The sequence below is a fragment of the Aptenodytes forsteri genome, unplaced genomic scaffold (genome assembly GCF_000699145.1).
Source record: "Aptenodytes forsteri isolate BGI_AS27 unplaced genomic scaffold, ASM69914v1 Scaffold65, whole genome shotgun sequence".
Taxonomy (NCBI): Eukaryota; Metazoa; Chordata; class Aves; order Sphenisciformes; family Spheniscidae; genus Aptenodytes; species Aptenodytes forsteri.
Genome location: NW_008795127.1, coordinates 6,703,778 through 6,724,011, shown reverse-complemented (window position 1 = coordinate 6,724,011; position 20,234 = coordinate 6,703,778). Strand labels below are relative to the sequence as shown.

The 20,234-nt window shown below is 37.2% G+C and overlaps 1 protein-coding gene across 1 annotated transcript in view; it reads right to left on the bottom strand.

Annotated features, from left to right (window-relative positions):
• Nucleotides 1-20,234, bottom strand: part of LOC103897429 (rho GTPase-activating protein 7) — a 175,894-nt gene that overhangs the window by 49,503 nt on the left and 106,157 nt on the right. The window lies entirely within an intron of this gene.

Genomic DNA, 20,234 nt, shown 5'->3' with positions numbered 1-20,234 from the left:
GTGGTGAGCAATTGCACTGTGCATCACTTGCTTTGTGTATTATTATTATTATTATTATTATATTGTTTATTTGATTTCAATTATTAAACTGTTTTTATCTCAGCCCACAAGTTTTTCTCCCTTCTACTCTTCCAATTCTCTCCCCCACCCCATGGGGGGGGCGGGCGGAGAGGAGTGAGCGAGTGGCTGTGTGGTACTCAGTTGCCAACTGAGGTTAAATCACAACAGGAAATCATGCCCTTTTTAAAGCTGACCATGCCTTGGAGGTGAGAAGACTACAGAAAAAGTGTTTTCATTCTAATTTCAAATTAAGCTCTTTATGCATCTTACGCATCTATGCACATGCCCTTGCTACAATGTTTTCAGTAAAGTACTACTGATCACCAACCAAAATATGGTCTATATATATTTCTCATACCTACCTATGAAATATTAAACATATGTCTTACCAAAACCCTCTGTATATTTTGATCCTCAGTAGTTTGTTTTTTTTTTTTCTCTCTAAGAGGCAATACAAAGTAAATGTAAATATATCCCAAATGAAATCTTTTCTATTTTACCAAGGAAGTCGCGGTTGTCTCCAGTTTTCTGAATATTGTCATTTCTTAAAGTCCTTCCACAAATGCCCTGCTCACTTGTCACATTTAACTTCATGCTGGTTGCAAAACCAAATTCTGGAGATGGTTAGATGTTTCTGCACCATTTTATGGAAAAAGGGTCTTTTTATCCTTGTGACTTTCACATTGTTGTGCATGGTGTGTAAAGACAAGAATGAATGTGTGGAACACAGAGAAGGTCATGCAAACTTTTGCAATTACTGTATTTAGCTTCTCAACGACAACCACCCCATGAAAGGAGCTCTCTTAGAAAAATAATGGGAGGCCAGCTGCTAACTCCTAACATCTACCAAGCAAGGAAGCTCAAAAAAGGCTAGATAAGTGTCAGGCTGCAGCTTGAAACAAAGAACTGAACTTTGTATGGATTTCAATAAAAAGGCTGCTCTCAGAAGTGCGTGTAGGAGGGCAGCTGGAATCACGTAAGTTCATGAAATCTGTTGCATTAGCAGCAAGCATGTGCTGACCTTAGGTCCATTCTGCTCCTCCTTGCCTGAGAACCAACGTGCTGGATTCCTGTTGGGCAAAAAATGCTGACTTATTCTGAAACGGTGTCTAGTGTTACTGTAAACACACACTGCTTTTACAGTTCCCAGCAGAGCGCTCTCTGCACGGAGGTTACATGATCTTTATACTCCTGGCAGGAAATAAAAGAGGTTAATGGTGCGGACCTCTGTTAGGAACAGTAGCCCTTAGCAAGAAAAGGAAGGACTTAGAGTATGGTTATATATCAACAGTCTATGTAAAGACATGGTTTGCATTGTGAATGTGTGACATAATTTTGGAAATGCTAAAGGATCCACAGAAAATTCAGTCCAGCAGGAACAGATTAGGGGACTAATGCAATGGACTCTGTACAGGTGGGAAAGTCCCAAAAGGCAGCAGAACTGAGGCAAGTCACGTGTCTTGTACCAGGGTAGTCCAGATGAGGATGGCTCATATATGTACCTCATGACCATGCCAGCACAGCAAACACAAGGGTAGAAGGGGGGATGTTTAGTCTGCAAACAGACAGTCTGTAACGGTCTCAAATCTCTGAAGGGAGTCCATAGTTGCTGTTAAATACCAGAGACTGTTGTAGTAGCTTTTGAATAGTTATGTGGCTGCTCCAAGTCCTAATTCTAGGTCAGTAAGAATTGCATATTCTTAGTATTTAAGTACATTTTCTATGCCAAACTCTCTATGCCTGTCTGCATCTAGTGCAGCCTCTTTAAGGCATTTATTTCCTAAGACACTAGCAGCAGAAAGCTGCTACAGGAAATATCTAATTTTTTTCTTCATAGTTTTTTTGTCTATGTCCCTTATTGCACCAAACTGTTCTCTCATTCGGTAGTGGGACAACCGTTTGCACAGCTTGCTGAAAGCCAGCTCACTAAAACAATGTAGGTTAAAAAATAGATAGATTTAATGTGAATCATTTCAGTGACCCAGCTTACAGCAAATGCTTGAATTCCTGAACTTAGAAGGCAGTGAAATACAGTTAGGGAAGCAACACTGTGACTCACCTTCAACACAAAGCTCTCCTTCAGGCAATTACAACTTTCAAGCTGCCTGTGCAAAGGTGAATCACAAGCTGGCCCACAGAATACATGAAGAAGGATATGTATTTTGCAAGCATAGCAGGTTCATGCATAATGAAAACCAGGAATTATTGCCTGAACTGTAAGCCAGGCTATAAATCACATTTAAAAACTGTCAGCATGCATTTGAACAGAAATCCACATCGAAATCCACCGCTAAACAATTACTACAACTTTTAGGGATTCACATCCCTCTCTCAACATTTCAGGTAGGTAGATTTCATACAGGTGGCTGAGCATACTACAGCTGATTGCTGTAATGCCAAGAGATGAAAAATGAAGCATAAACACAGTAAGAACGTGGTGAAAGTATTCGATTCCCATTGAAGGTCTGCTTTGTACTGCAATTGAGTAGCTTTTCCTTATGAAATATGAGATAATTAATAATGCTCACCTGGTTACATGTTGAGTGAACACTTTAAAAGAACAATGAAAAAATGCCTTAAAAGCATACAGGAAAGGAAGACAAGGGATACAATCATACTGAGTTAAGACATACACTTTACAAGAAACAGTATACTGTATTGGCTGGTATATATGCTAACAGAGGAATGTGCACATGACTTGAGTCCTTGTAGGTGCTACTGAATAAGGAAGTTTCATTCCAGGCTCTGGTTCAGACTCTAACTTTGCTTTTTGGTCAGCTTTTGTGGTGTAGATAGTTCGTGACAAATAGCACTGGGGGAACTAGATTTCTTTTCTATTCGTGAGGACAAGGCTTGAATGAATGGAAACTTATTAAAGAGGAACTGTGAAAGAAATGAATTGTTGAACAGGTGTCAAGAAAGCTTTAGCAGAAGATGGTAGAGATGAACTTAGTTTGACAGTTTATCATAGACTGAGTCATCACTTTCTGTTGCTTGTGCTAGTGAATAGGTAAAGGCTCTGGAAAATGAGCTGAAAAGACTCCCCCATTCAAGTGACATAACATGACCTACAGTAAGATCCCAAGCTATTCAAGATGACCAGACTTAAGCCAGAAATATATATCACAAAGTGAGGAAACCAATGCAAGAAAAAGAATGCTGGATTTGTTGTTTTTATGTTTTCTGTGTAATGAAGTAAAAAATAACATTATTAAAAAATACCCCACATACTATGCAAAACTGGTTGGCTTACTTAAAAACTTTAGATGCCTTAGAAGAATTAAACTGTCGCTTAGAATGAAGTCATGAATTCATGTCCGGAGGTCTGGCAAGCTAGTTGGGGTCAGCTCTGGACTTGGAGGCCTGAAGCTGTACAGGTCTTCTTTGGGAAAGCCCATTAAACACACTCATGAGGTGTTTGGGGTAGGGCAGCGAAGGCAGAAGGGCTTGGAGGGAAGCACAGAGTTAGAGGGCACGGTGAAGTGGAATCCAGCTCAACCCTCATAAATGCTGTTGAAATTGGGAATAGATTCCCTATATTTAATGGAAATCATATGGATATTAAATCTAGAAAGTTCCATAATGTTCATTAAAAATTAGAAGGGTGCATAGGAAACTTAACCGAGTCTCATTAAAAATGAATTGGTGACCTATAAGGTTTGGCACATTTCTTCATGGCTTTATACTGCTCTCAACATGAAGTACTGCAGTCTAAGCTACAGAGTAGCGTGTGTCCTCTCAGGGTTAGACGTGAAGCAATTTACTGACTTCAGTCTGCAAGTTAGGCAGTGTTTCTCTCAAGAGATCCAGAGCAGGCAATGAAGGAAAGAAAAAAAAATTGTATTGCACCTTCAAAATTAGTTAAATATAATTAGATATTACAGATATGATTATAGTTTAGTCATAATGGTATAACTATTTTATAACATCACTGGAGAGCAGAATTATGGTGCTCTGGTTTTCTTACCTTAATCTATTTTATGCTCTTTAAGAATAACCCTTAATTTAAATTTTGGCAGCTTGTAAATTTTGGTTTGGTGATAACTGCTCTTCTGAAATGTGTTTTATCCCTCAGTTACAGATCTGTAGAGTTAGTTGACACATGTTCTCCACTTTAATGTAGGGATTTTTTTGTGTCTGTGAATATGAATTAGCCTTTTCTTGCTCAAGGAACTTTATCTTTTAACTGATGAAACATGAAGGCCATTAACACTTCATGAATTAAATTACAGTGCACCTAAATTTCTACTATGATTTACAACTGTTGTTTGCTTCAATAATGAAAAAGATTCGGTAGTAAACTGCAGTATTTCACAAATCGGGTTGTTTAGCACAATGACCAGAACATCTCTTGTTACAGGCTGTGTAATTCCTTAAAATGTTGAAAACTGAAATGCTTTAAAAATTGTAAAGGAGGAGTATGTGAAGAAAGAGAACGTCCTAATTCTATAATAAAAGTGTCCTCCAAAATTTGTGCTGTTTACAGCATAAACCAGAGCTGCTCAGAGTATAGCACACTTTTCTTATTTCTTTAAGGACTCTTATTAATTAATGGATAAGTGTCTAATTGCTGCAGGCTCAGGAAAGTATTAGGCCTTTGAGTTCACTTGACTGTCACTTGCCTGAATCAATGAAACCTGCTGCTCCTTATCAGTGAGATCTGCTGTTCAAAGGTCCATTAGGAATAAAAGCAAATCCTGACTCCTGCTGTGTCAGGACATTGGTAAGGCAATACTTGCTCAGTGCCGATAGGGTTGGGATGTTAAACAGGGCTGATTTTCTCCCAAATTAATGTGGATCCTTGCCCCTGAGCTTCTTTATTCTCTATCACACAGATGTGAGGTTTTGCCTGGTTTCATCAATTTGTAGTTAGGTTGCTGACAGAGTGAGCACTTGTGCAGATAATAATTTGGTATTCAGGCTATAATTATGGCTACAGTGACTTCCACTTACCCTTACTAATAACTCAGCATGCTATCCAAAATATGATTGGTACTGATACATGAGCAGCAAGTGCTAAGTATGTCTTGGCATAACTCTGCCCATTCCAAAGGCTTGTCCCAGAGGAGGGGGAGCACTGGGGCAGCAACTTCTGGTACAAAGAGCTGCTCTCCAGGGAGCATAAGCTGGGGCAGTCATCATTGCCTGCCAGAGCACTGTCTGCCACACCTCTTCTCTACAGTAATGCCAGGGATTACCTGGCCCTGCAATTTAAGGACGCATAAATGCAGCTGAAGTCATTTGCATCCCACTCTCCAGGTATGCGGAACAGAGCAGCAGGACAGCTAATTTTCTGGCTCATTGTTTTTTCCTTTTTCCCTCCTGAACTAATTACTGTTGGATGATAGCTAAAAAAATTAAAAGGCAAAAGCGCAGAATCACCGGGCCCATTTGTCTGTAACCAAAAGAATTCATTTCCAGAATCTCCTTTTCAGTAAATGTTCAAATATAAAACCTTGAAGATAGTTTGTCAGAAGGAGTGAAAGTGGAGAGAAGAGTTAGGTGAAAGCAGTGGTTCAATCCTTATGCTAGAATCTCACTGGGGCATATTTTCCGTACATTACAAGAGGTATTGCCCTTCCCAGACTTTATCTGGGAAGCAAGAGGCTAAAGTTGTTTCCACTGAGAAAGTGATTTGCTCATAAATTTGTATTTGAATCCTCTAAACAAGGACTAAATCCGGAGAAGTTAGTGGTAGACAAAGGACTCCAAAATGAATTTGTCTGATGGATCATTTTGATCAAGGCCTCGCAATGAGAGAATGGGTGAATCTCCCACCACTGCTGGTTTCAAACAGTCCCTGGTCCATGCTATCCCCCAAGGTGTTCATGGGCCTTGTCTAGAGAAGTGCCAGATGGCATGGGCCAAAAATACAGCAGGAAGCATGATAATAAGTAAACAAGAGGGATAACTGCATGTCAGTACTTGAGCCCATGTCCTGTCTAGTTTACTTGTACAGATCCTGCTGTGTGACTGAATCCTGGAATGAGGTGCCCTTCTGTCCTTGGTGACTGCCTGCTGGATGTGTGCACTCCAAGTTTGATCGTCATTTAGCCTATTTACCTCCCTCTGACAGTGCAAATGAAACAAACCTATATGACTCAGCTCAGAGCTCTTTTAAGAGTGGAAATTCCCAGATTTGGGAAGTACTTTGTGGTACTTTGTTTTTGTCATCATTGGATTTCTAAATCCATCTCCTGGATTTCTAAATGAAGAGGGAAAGAGTACTTGGAAGCAATTGTATAGCACTATACAGGAAACAACTATAAGGGAATACAGGAGCCAACTCTCTTCTGGTTGTCTGCACTGTATTGGTTTAGCCAATACAATTCAGACTTTAAGCAGTCCTGCTACTGCATGGTACATGGCAGACAGAAAATTTTGTTGCTGGAGTGTGTCTCACCTAGTAGCATTGTGCTTGCTACTGCTTGCTAAACACAGCTGGAAGTCTACAATAACAATACATTTACTTGTTTGTTATCTTTGACAATTGCAATTCTCCATCTCACTTCAGTTTATTAAAACGATTGTCCATACTGCAGAATACTACAAAGACACTTTGTCTTTTTATGTTGCTTTATTTTTAAGGGTTTATTTTGCTTTGTTTAAGGAAAACAGGTAAGGAAGCTTAAATAATAGATCTCAGGAAATGAAATGATCACTACATCTTTAGTTGAACTGGAATGCACTTAAGAAAATAAGAGAGAGGTTTAAGTTAGAGTCATGGGAACTGGTGAACAAAGCATGAAAAAGCATGAAACCCCAACACAGATGTAGCAAAGATTTTCCAGATGTGGAATTCTTTCTAAGGATCAGTAGAGTTAGCTTAACTTACTTAAGCTATAATGATTATTCTGGGGGAGAAAAAAATATGGCTCATTTCTTATCTCTCAGTCTTTTAATATGACTAAATGCAATTTACTTTGCTGAAAATTTTAATCTAGATTTGCTTTATGAAAAGATGTCTGTTTCTTATTCCTCTTAGTTTGTCTAATGTGGCATACATTGCCTCTCTGGAAATGCCTTTGAAATGTACTGCAAAAGTTAATATATGTAGCAACTTCTTAGGTTGGAACCTTTCTTGGTTAGTTTTTCAATGTCCAGTTCCTCATTAAAAACAAAATGATGCCAAGTTTTTGTTTTTATATTCTTATGAGATATGCTCATACACTTTTTTCTTTGCTCTTTATTCAGCTGAAGAATTGCCTTGACTTACTGTATTCTGATCATTGATTGATTTCTGCAAATTTTAAGATCTCTCTAATTATTGCTAGAAAGTTTCCTAACATAGAGGACTTTTGCTGTTGCTGTGTAAGTTATATAGTATTCTTAATTTGATGATGGATAGTTGGTACTGTTTCCTGGAGGAAATACATGTGTCTTACAAAACGTAAGAAACACTCATGTAATAAAGTTATATTCAGTGTACATATTAGGGCTGAATATTCAATTTATTTTTACTACAAAATACCATTTCTGACACATTAAAAACTAATTCAATATTTGGATAGTGGCTTATCCACTGCAAATACTGCAATACTAATTTGACATCTTGGGCAAGTTTTGAATTGGTACATAGAGGGTTATGATTTGGGTAAATCTTACAAAAATCAGTGGTAGGACTGTCATTAATTTCATTGAGGAAAGGGTTATACTAATAAATTTATCTGTCATTAGTTTGTCTAGACTTTTTCTAAACCTGTGTAAAACTTCAGCATCCACAATATACTGAGGCAAGGAGCCCCACAGTTCAGTTCTAGATTGTATGGAGAAATGCCTTCCCCTGTTTGTTTTGAACCTGCCACCTTCATTTGATGCCCTCTCATTCTTTTATGGGAAGAGAACAAGCAATTGCACATAACATCAAATGGTTTATGAACACAGAGTAATCAAACATGGATAACTATTGTGCTAGAGAGAGACCAAAAAAAAGAAATGAGGTGCAAAAACTTTTACTACCAGAAGGAATGGCAGGTATTAAATCCCTGACTGAAAAAGCCAGTACTGCTTCTAAGCTAGCAGTGAATCCTACTCTAACTTATGTGCCAGAAACACTGTCTTCTACTTGATCCATTGTTATTGTCTGATCCTGCAATAGCTAATTGAATGGCTGTTAAAAGGCATTTTTCCTACAAATGCTAGTCCAGATCCATGCTTCAAAACATAGTCAGACTTAAGTTGTAAGGGTGATCTGTATAAAAAGTACAAGTTTGAGATCTTCCTCTAAAAGGGTGAAAGAAATTTTAGGAAAACTAGAGATTATTCCCATGAGTCTCTTTCAACTTTCCAATCATTTTCCAGCCACAAATGCCTTAACAATGATGAAATTATACCTGATAAAATTGATTAACCTGATATACACTTTAAAGTTTTGCCAGAGCGGGTAAATCAGTTATGAATGTGAAATAGAGCCCTGCTGAAGACACACTTGTGCTGACACAAAAAATGTTATTCCACTCAAAGAGTTAGCATGAGCTATACCACCAAAATAAGTCCTTGGCACTCTCCAAACATTCTGGAGTTTCATCCCTGCTTTGAGAACCTCCCATGGTAACTACAAAAGCAAAATCTTCCTAGTGCAGGCATGGGCTTTGTTCTGTAAACAGTGCTCTACGGAAGTCGATTGATAGATAACAAATTCTTGACAAAAGTCTCAGTCTTTCTTTTTCTTCCTTGCAACATGAAGAAATATTGATTCCAGGATAACACTGTAAGTTAGGCAACCTGCCTGGAGGAACCAGTGGTTTATTTTATTAATTTTTTTCCTTGCCTTTTAACAGATATTTTGATGGCTCAGCTCTAATTTCAAGCCTGTATTTTGACATGTATTAAAATCCCTGGTTACTTTCCTCTTTGCCTTTCAATTCTGCTTATAGGTGGCTACTGAGATATGATGTACCTGGCTAGCACTCCAAAATTGGTTACCAAGTATCTCCTCTTCTTCTAGTCCAAAGTACAGCAGCAGGTGCAATTGAATCCACTGTAGATTGGGCTTTAAATTAATACCTACCAATTGAACTAAAGTGGCTATTCACTCAGAGAAACCTTTAGAGAAATAATTTTAGACTTGGAGTTAGCAAACTTCCACTTACAAGCTTAGTCCAAACTCATGTGACTGAAATGATTACCTGCAGGAATAACTCCTTACAGATTTATAGTTTATAGGACATTTGGCAGTTGCGTCTATCAATAAACTTGGTTTTCAGTTCTTTATTTGTAATGCTTATGAATTAAGCAACAATTTCATGCAGTTACCGGATTCTTTCCCAAAATGTCATGAAGGGGAGATTCACTAATAGCCAAAATCAACACAAAGGTAGACTGAAGATGGTAATAAGGCAATTGCATGAGGCAACTGACTGACTTTGCATATAAGAATCATACACTGGTGCATTTTAAAGACCAATGGCATCTACCATACGCTAGAGAATCAGCATTTGATTTGATTGCCACTTCCTGATATGTGCAAAAGCAATCTAATTTTACAAGAGTATTTGCAGAGGACATTTAAGACAATGGCTAAACTTGATGACTAGATACCACAAGGTATTTCAAAATCTTCAAGATAATGAAAAACACCTTTTGTCAGATATGGTTAGTATCTTTGAGTCTATAGACAATAAAAGATCTTGTCACTCAGGCTGAACATACTACAAGCAGATACAGCAATTCTCTCAAGCATCACTTGCTATACCAGAAGGCATGGCAACATAGCACAAGTGAACAACTCTAACATGGAAAAAAAACCCAGTCTGAGCAACCTGTGACACTGCAGTTACATACAGCCCTATCATTGTGCTGCCAAGGACAATTCCACATCAGGAAGACACTTTGCCTCCAGGTGTGCCTAATCCAAAGTGTGCTTTTGGGTGTCTCTCACCTGAGTATTCAACATGTCCTTAGAGGAATGTAAATAAGCATGACTTCTCATTAAACATCAAAGAGCTCTCTCTTTTCCCTAAGGATTTGTGAAAAGGAGCTTTTTATTCTAGTAAGACAGGAGTTTAAAGTGTGCATGTAAGTACCTAAAATACATAAACAACAAAACCCTGTGCTGGCTTTGTGGAGTAAAACCCATGTCCCAGGTGATCTGGGACTGAAACCATTTCTTACCCTTCTGTTTTAACAGATGCAAAAAGAGAAAAGTTATCTTGCCACACTTTCTTAAATGCTCTAAGCTCTTCATATTAACGATGATTTAAAATTGTGCAGCTCTTCGGTTCATCTTCAACAACTCTGAAACAACTTAGCAGTCCAAGTCCTATTTTCAAATATGAACACAGGAGCGTAATATGATCTTACAGATGTTTTGAATGTTGTCTAGGAACCCAAAGAAGTAAAGAAGAGCTTATTAAATTTTTTAGAAGTGACTAGATACCTTCATAATTCTGTGCCATGTGCAGATTTTACTGCCCAAAGGTCATCTTTACTGGGAATCAGTGTGCAATTAGCAGGTGCCACAACAGAGAGCTTGTTTTTCATCTTCAGGTACTTAAATAACTATGAAAATGTAGCCAAAAGTTAATTTTAAAATTTGGCTCTGGGCACCTCAGCTTTTCAGAAGCCGACTCTATTTCTGGACACTGAAGAAGAAAGCCCATCACCTGATTTCCAAATCAACAGTCACATCACTACTTTGGAAACCATGGCCTAATGATTACATGTCAGTATCAATTAGGACCAAGTGAACTAGTTTACGTTTCATCTGAATCAACACAAGTCTTTACCATGAACTAAGTCTGAACAAAATTAGGCTAGAAATAACTTGATTAACTGGTTATCACCATTCTCTGTTATTCTTGTTATGGCCAAAAAATGAAAGGAAGAACAGCTTGTTCATGTTTGCTTTGATTTAAAGGCTATTTTTGATCAGGGCATACCTCTTCTAGAATGTTTCTGGTGTCCAGTACAATAAGAGACCATAATTTGGGCTGGGTAATATAAATGCTACCAAACCACTGTGTAGCTGATAACTAATTTTACACTGAAAAGAAACTTGATTAAGATTAAATATATGATACTAGCCAGAATATACTGAGTACCAGTTTACAGTCTGTGTGGTGGTATTCTAAAATGTGATCACATTATAATTATTTATAATGTAATACTAAATTGAATTTGCTGAAAGTAACAAATTCATAAGCCTTCTGCTGTATTTTTTGCTTTGACAACAAAGAGCTCAATCATGAAACATTGTTTCCCACAATATTTTTGTTTGCAAGTTGGGATTTTACAGTCTGGAAGGGTGGATAAATAAATGATAAACGACTGGCTGGAGAGCAGCTCTATGGAAAAGGCCCTGGGGTCTTGGCAGACAGTGAGCTGCGCATGAGCCAGCAGTGTGCCCTGTCAGCAAAGAGAGCTGGCAGCATCCTGGGATGTATCAATAAAAGCATGGCCTGTAGATGGAGGGAAGGGATTATCCCCCTCTATTCAGTGCTGGTTAGACCACATCTGCAATACTGAGTCCTCTTTCAGGATCCTCCCAATACAAGACAGACATTGATAAAAGGGAACAAGTCCAGGGGAAGGCCACCAAGCTGGTCGGGTTCTGGACCGCTTGGCCCATAAGCTGAGGCTGCAGGACTTGTTCAGCCTGAAGAGATGACTTTTGGGGTCCTACCAGCAGCTCCCCAGGACCTCAGGGGAGGGCAACAAGAAGACGGAGCTGGATTTTTCACATTGTGCATGTGAGAATGACAAGGGACAACAGGCTTAAAGTGAAACCAGAAAGGATCAGACTGGATATAAGGAAAATCATCTCCTCTATGGAGACAGTACAGCAGTGGAGCAGGTAGCCTACAGAGGTTGCACAGGCTCCATCCTTGGAGATTTTCAAGACCAGACTGGATAAAGTCCTGAGCCACCTTGTCTGACCTCAGGGCTGGTCCTGCTTGAGCAGGAGGTTGGAGAAAGGACCTCCAAAGGTCCCTTTCAAGAGAGTTATCCCAAATTATCCTTTGTTTGACTGTATTTCGCTAATAGGTGATGAAGTCTTTTATGAGAGACATTCTTACAACATTAATCTGTGATGAAACTTATATTATTAATGACAAAATGTTTAAAAGACTTCAACGTTCGTGCTTTTTTTTTCTTCCCTAATCACATAGTTTCTGGGATAAAAATAACTTGCCTTAACATGGAAACTATATATTGCATTAAAAACACATTGGATTGGCCAGAAAAAGGACAGCTGAAAGATTTAGCATGATGGCCAGCAGCAGTAATCACTCAGCTGGCACTATATACATCTTTATTCCTATCAGGGAAATATCTTGATTAGAATAAGGTAATTCTATTACAGAACTTAAGAAAAGGCAGCAAATCAGCAAAGAAATCAAAATTCAATTGTTCACCACAGGAATATAAGGCACTGCTTGTTTTCTCTAAAGTGAATACCAACATTTGAATATTTGTTGAGGAAACATTTAAAGCTGTTTCCACAATTAACATAATCATCAAAGAATCTAGAAAAATGTCATAGCTACAAAAGCATTAAAGTGCATGTTATAGACCAATGCAATGTAAAAATAATGGCCTATCCTTGTTATTGGCCTAAAATAATTCAGTTAAGCTTTTCTCTCTAAGTATTTTAAAGATCAAAATAGATGAGCCTATATTAAAGAAATGAACAAAATTAAATGCCTTTGAAGATAACAACAGCATATTTTGATTTAAAAAGCCCTTCCAAAGAAATATAAAAGCAGGTCCATACTGATGGCCCATACTAATGCAGGTGGAATAAGAAAACAGAAGCTGGCTAAATATTTAAGAATTCGATGCACAAGAGATTCTGCTAGTTCTTAGATACTTCAGATGTACTTTATTATTCTGCAATGATTTAATGGAATTTGTTTTGGCCTTCCAGAAAACACCTGCTTTCCTGTTCAGTCACGGGTCCTGAATGTTTCTGTCCTTCTTCAATGGTATACAGCCTTCTTGACTGCTGGCTCCCCCTCAGAGCACATTCACATTACCTGGCCCTACCCTTCACTTTTTAAGACTCAAGGAAGTAATAGACAATGGACAATCACGAGTTTTAGGGGCCATCCTGCTTCCAGTGCATTTAGCATGGTTTTAAGTGGACTTTCAGAGGAAAGCTGCAGTCCCAGGATCTAATGTTTCCTCCAAAACCTAAAGAAAAGGTTTTTAAAGAAATGGCCACAGCACCTTAAGATTAATGAGACTTTGGCTTCGCACAGTGCTACGTGCATTTTAAAGTTTATGTGTTTATATCCACATGCATACAGTGAATATGGTGTGACTTTTAAAAGTGAAGTAATTTATTCAGAACAACAACTACAGTAATGTGTGGTTAATAAGCCACCAAAAATCAAATATAAAAAATCATGACATCAGTTATTTTACTGCATTTAGAAAAAATAAAGAAAACCCAACAGCTAAACATCATCAGGAATCTTAGCATGAAATGTCAGCTTCCAGTATCTGTTGGCATCACAAATGTTTTTTCTAGTAATGAAATAAATGACAGTGGAATAAAAATATATCTATTAGCATCTATTAATGTTTGGCAGACATCCATGCATATTCTGGCAGAGTTTCTGTAAGTGTTTTTTAGTATGACAGATTGAAATGCAAGTGCTCACCCGACATTTTTATTTAGAAAACAAACACTCAGCTAAAGCAAATTTTATAACTGTACCTCAACAGTAAAAGAAAGATTACCGAGCTAAGAACTTGTACTTCATACTAAGGTCTCACAAAACCACTAAGACGACTTTTCTACTAAAACTAGATACCATACTTACAAAAAGGAACAATTAATAATGCATTTTGCCCAGTTTATTCTAGAATACTGGCTAGAGATATTGTAAAGCAGCCAGAAAACTAGTAACTGTGCCAATTAACCTGTATTTCTCTCCAGTTTATGTGGGAACAGATATCCTGTAGCCAGTCAGATTAAATTTTTTAATGTTTGCTCTAGGTTCAAAATAAGTTATGTATGGATGAACATTTAATGACTTTATGAAAACAGAGCATCCGGTGGGTACTGCTCATAGAAATAATTGATTTCTCTGGATCTAGAACATGTTTGTAAAATCTAGTGGAGATTTTCTTTTTTTCCTTTTTGATTAGAGCTGCAGTTAAATTAAATGAAATTAAAAGAGCTCTACTTAGTGTACCAAGCAGTTGATCTTTTATGTGCCTTGTTTAATGACAGTGAATGTGTCACTACTGGATTTTCAAGGTCCTCTGCTGCAAGTTCTCACGGATGAGCCTGATCCGCCTTGTCATCACTCCATCACCTCCTGTCCTGCAGCTCATCTCACCATGGGGCCGAGCACCAAGTGTCCTCCGCTGCCTAACACTGACAATTAGAGTCTGTGAGAGGAAATACCCAGCCATTAAGGTCCCTTTTATCGTCTGTGTATTTGTCTTCCTTGTGAATCAAAGGCAACCAGGGAAATTAACACCAAAGGACATTGAGTCTGTACTTTATTAAATAGTATCTTTACCAAAAATCTAGAGGAGATGCAGAAAAAAAAATGAGACTTGTTCACTGCTAGGCCCCTATTATAATACTAACACCAGGGAGCTTTCAAACACTTTACAGTGGCCAGAGATCCAATGAGGCTGCTGTCTTCAACTGTGCTTAATACTTCATCGTCTTGTTTGCTTGCTGATCACCAAAACACAGACAAGAAATGGGCTATCAAATCTGTTCTACTCCACGTCAAAGACTGACACTTGTATTTGTGCTGAAGTAGACCTCTCTAACCTACTAGTTAGAGAGAGTAGTGAGATTTACCCAAGGACATTGTGCACTTTTTCCACAGTATATCTTTAAAGCAAGAGGGAATATTTTGGTAGAATCATGAAAGCTCTTAAAAGCATATTCACTTGCTATTCTGCAATGGAATTTTTACTGCTACAGATGAGTAATGCCACTTGCTTTTTTATATCATCATCTGTTCTGTGTTTTTTAATTGATCCAAGTTTTTACTTAATAACTAAAATGTAGTACTCAATGACTTAAAAGCCCCTTATTTTATTTTTAGAGCAGCAACTCTTCCAAATGTGTGTTCAACCAAAATACCACAGGGCAGTTGTTTTATGCACAGGAAATACAGATGAGTAATGCCACTTGCTTTTTTATATCATCATCTGTTCTGTGTTTTTTAATTGATCCAAGTTTTTACTTAATAACTAAAATGTAGTACTCAATGACTTAAAAGCCCCTTTTTTTATTTTTAGAGCAGCAACTCTTCCAAATGTGTGTTCAACCAAAATACCACAGGGCAGTTTTTATGCACAAGCCCCTTATTTTATTTTTAGAGCAGCAACTCTTCCAAATGTGTGTTCAACCAAAATACCACAGGGCAGTTGTTTTATGCACAGGAAAAATTTATTTATTATAATGCTGAACATTATGGACCAATGGTGTTAATATTTATTTAGGGCTAGACTAAACCTTCTGCCCTGTTTATGTGATAGCACATAGTTTCATCACCTCAAGAGAAATAAGCTGTGCTGGTGCCTGACCAGATGTGGATATTCACTCTACCCCTCCTGCTGGCTCTGTTGTAGCAATGTTTCTAAGTCACAGAGTTCACTATTCCCTACAAATATTTGAGGATAAATTGGGAAATCATGAAGTAGGTCTACAAAGAGACTTAGGCAATACTTCTAATATTGACTTATAGTCATTTCAGCTTTGTTTTGGGAACACTGCTCCAGGAACTGGTTAGCCCTGAATTAGGTACCTCATAGTGGATTCATCGTACTGAATATTGGTATTTATGTTAGGAGCCATCTTGACTCTACAGTTAGCGGAGAGTTAACCAATACCATTCATGAAGTCTCGTGTGTGATTCACATCAGTAAACCAAATGCTGACATATAGCCAGGTGAATCAAAGGTTCATATGTTGATTATTTTTAGACTATAAATGAAGCCAACACCACTAACTCTGACACAGACACCTTCATTATTGACAGGTAAGATGAACCCTCCATCCCTCAAATTTCTTCATAGTTCATGGACAGAATTTGAGAATAAAGAATCACAACAGTCAGCAAGGTAAGTAAAGGCATGGGAATACATAAATTACTCAAAAGAAAGATGGATGCATCTGAAAAAACAGTCTTTTGAAACTGGTGGCTGGCCTGCATTTCTGATTTAGGTGCCGATAGTCCCAGCCCTGAGTCATCTCTTGGCTTGAGTCATCATTTTCCCTGACTATGCATGTTGCTTGATCTTAAATTCTACCTTAAAAAAGTTCTTTTGAAATATTTCTTTTTTTCACCATTGCCAGAAATGTCAACAATACTGAGACTTCTTAAAAATGCATTTCTCGGAAATAGCTGATGCCACAGTACATCATTTGCAATGCCCTAATTTGCACAACTTGAAGCAATAGTGTACACAGTTAGGCATGACTGATGTTCTGCTCAATATACTAATCATTTATAGATTTTTGCTAAAGGGACTCCGCAATGGCAGGTTTTACGGCACTTTCCACTGTAAAAAAAAAATAACTGTTTATGGACCTCTTGAGTTATTAATTGACAAAAGTAGCTATGTTTTCAGATTATGTTTGGCTTTGCTCTACATCTAAAAATAGTGTGTGTGGGGTTTGTTTTTTTTTTTAAGTACTCCATCTGAAAGTTTGTATTTGATGTAGTCAAAATTTACCGTGTGTTGGAAAATATATAAAATTCAGAAAATATTTAATTTCAAGGATTAACAACTGCTATAAACATAATCAGTACTGTGTGAACTTCTAAGATGCTTAAGCAGCTTGGTCCATTTAAGCATCTAAATGTTTGGTTGCCTATAGGGAAAGCATTGGAAAGTATCAAAGTATCTAGAGTCTAGAGAATAGAAAGTCTTGTAAAAACAGGTTTTTATTTATGTATATAGAATTTCTGAACCAGAAACATTGAAATAACAGCCTTTCTACTTTCTTGTCTTTCTCATTCCATTCCCAGACGAAACCAAATGGTATTAAGTAGGAAAGAGGGAGCTACAAGAAATTATTACTTCAAATTCTCAAAATGAGAAAAGATGTTTGACTAGACATTTTGAGTGCATTTTTAATCCAATTTTAATTTTAATACAATGCTATCCAATCTCTTTACCTACTGTGGTATTAACATTGTCAGTAGTAAAATAAACAAATCCTTCTTTTTGTTCTGTAATATTTCGTAATATATTTTAGTCTGTTTGTAATAATATAAACTAGAAAGAGTTAGACTGTTGGTTTCCAAGTAAATATCAAAATTAGTATTTGTTTTGTTCTCTTACAGCAGACATGCAAATATGTTATATTCTTTTTTGAAGGCTTTCACTCCTTACTTATAGCTTTGTCATTCACGAGTCTTACGCATTGTCATTTATCTGGTGAAGTATAAGCAGCAATGATCAAACAACGGCTAGTTAAATTGCAAAACACGAGACCCGAATGTCTGAATCAAGATCCAATTGCATTTGAAAAAAATAGCACTAATTACCCCTAGAACCAAGCGACTTCAGACAATAGGCCTGATTTAAATAATCATCTCCCTAATGCATGCTTAATATTTCCAAAAAAACCCATCATAACCTCTTGAGCTTCTGAGCTGCAAAGAGTTAAACAAAAGCCAAAACTGATTGAAAGGCAACCACATTTCCCCTCACAGTCTAGCTTGTGCTTATGTACATGGAAATGTCAGCAAACAGACTCCACATGGCATGAAGTTCCACCTAAAATTTGCAACATTATAATGCTGTCCACAAAAACCATAACATTGAAGTCTGGACAGGAAGAAGGAAGACAGAGACAGATTCATATGCGTATGTACAGGTTACAAAGTCTATGTCAAAAATACATTTATTTCATACCATCATCAACACTGACATGATAGGTAGTTTTGACACTGAAGAAGTAAGCATAGAGCTTTGAGTTTTATTTCTGATTTTACAAGCCATTAGCTATGGCAAACACTTGTTGCAGCTCTGTTCCTCTACTATAAAACTGGGGTCATTACATCTCTATGCCCTGAAGATTTTTTAATGACTTTCGGATAGCTTTTAATCTTGTATGGTACATAATTGCTAAAGATGTACAAAAACCTATACTGTTGAATGGCTGCTTGACAAATATTTGAAATTAGCTGCAAAGAGTAGGGCCAGTTATAATTGGTTTGCATGTTTGGACATAATTTAAAGGATGTGGCCAAATATGAACTGCTCTATGCCCTGAAGATTTTTTAATGACTTTCGGATAGCTTTTAATCTTGTATGGTACATAATTGCTAAAGATGTACAAAAACCTATACTGTTGAATGGCTGCTTGACAAATATTTGAAATTAGCTGCAAAGAGTAGGGCCAGTTATAATTGGTTTGCATGTTTGGACATAATTTAAAGGATGTGGCCAAATATGAACTGCCTCAGAAAAAGAAATACCAAATAATACCACCTGCAAAATCTATAAAGAAAATGCTTATTAAATATGGGCCACAGTTTGAGAATTATTTATGAACTTCAACAGCTAAAATAACAACATCCTGACCAGACAGCTCCATAGCTTTTACAGTACCAATTAGCACTGTGGCTTTTCTCTCAAAAATTTTTTTTAAATTATTCCTCTCCCTTAATAAGCAAAAGACAATAAATAATCCGAACCAGGATAATGCAAGAAAACATCACCAACAAAAATCAGACATAAATCAGATTGCCAGGTGTCATTTGGCTATTTTGAGGTATTTTTTAAGCTATATTTGAAGTACAGTAGCAAACTATCAATTAAAATAAATGACGAAGAAACCAACAGAGATTCTAGAGATCTACAGGGCTAAGAGTGGAGTGTTCCCTAGTGTTTATCACAACAATACACCCATTTGACAGTGTGTAGCAGATAATCACTAATAGATTTCACATACCAACACCAAAGTACATATAGTGTTCAGAGAACATATATAACAGAAAAGAATAGAAAAACAGCCTTTCAATATTCTGGAAGTACTTAGTCAACATAAAAATTATTATCTCCAGTGAAATGCTCCAGATAACCGAAATTTCCTGCCGTACTTAAAGACAGAGAGTAAAGTTCACACTAAGTCATCAAATTCCACTGACTTGAACAAACCCATTGGCATCCATGTTTGTTAATTGAGACATCAAATAAATCAAAATAGATTTTAACACCAAGTAACAAGTTAGTATCTAGAGGAAGACTGACGTGTAAGGGGCAGCTGCAATTCAACCGGGTACTTTGTAAGATAGTTTCAAACATCTTTATTAGTATCACACAGAAAGCTGGACTGCTTTTCAGAAAGAGAAAATATCCTATTCAGAAAACAATGAATAACCTTTACACAGACATTTGTCAGCTCTGTAACCTTATGCATTCGAAACCCCACGGTCTAGAGGAAGACTGACGTGTAAGGGGCAGCTGCAATTCAACCGGGTACTTTGTAAGATAGTTTCAAACATCTTTATTAGTATCACACAGAAAGCTGGACTGCTTTTCAGAAAGAGAAAATATCCTATTCAGAAAACAATGAATAACCTTTACACAGACATTTGTCAGCTCTGTAACCTTATGCATTCGAAACCCCACGGTTGAAGCCCATCTTTTGGCACTTAGTTAAGTAACACTGTATTCTACAAAACAAATACAAGGAAATGAGAAAACAAGTAAATATTTACTCACCAGCCTTCTCCTTCTCTGAAATAATTGGCATAGCCTGAAAGAAAAAAATAAATGATACCACTATTAAAAAAAATAAGAATATTAGGGAAACATTATAAAATCTTAAGGTAGATTTTATGAGTGTCCAGAAGGTCTGGAAAGAATTGAGGTCTCACTGTGTTAAGCACTCTGGAGAGAAACATACAGTTCCCATTTGAGTAGCTTAGAATCTATTATGAAACTAATCCTGTTAAAAAAAAAAAGGACTAGAAGAGAAGGGAGGAGATGGACTTAATAAGATATTCCAATGATCGCATTTTGAAATAATCATCCTAGAATACATACCCACAAAATTCCACTGGGAAATTACTAAATAATTCTGAAGGAGTGAAGACAAAAACTGTGTGGCTGAAGTTGAGACTATGTGCTGCTTTTGGCTGGGATAGAGTTAATTTTTTCCATATTAGCTTGTATGGGACTATGTTTTGGATTTGTGCTGAAAACAGCGTTGATAACCCAGGGATGTTTTAGTTACT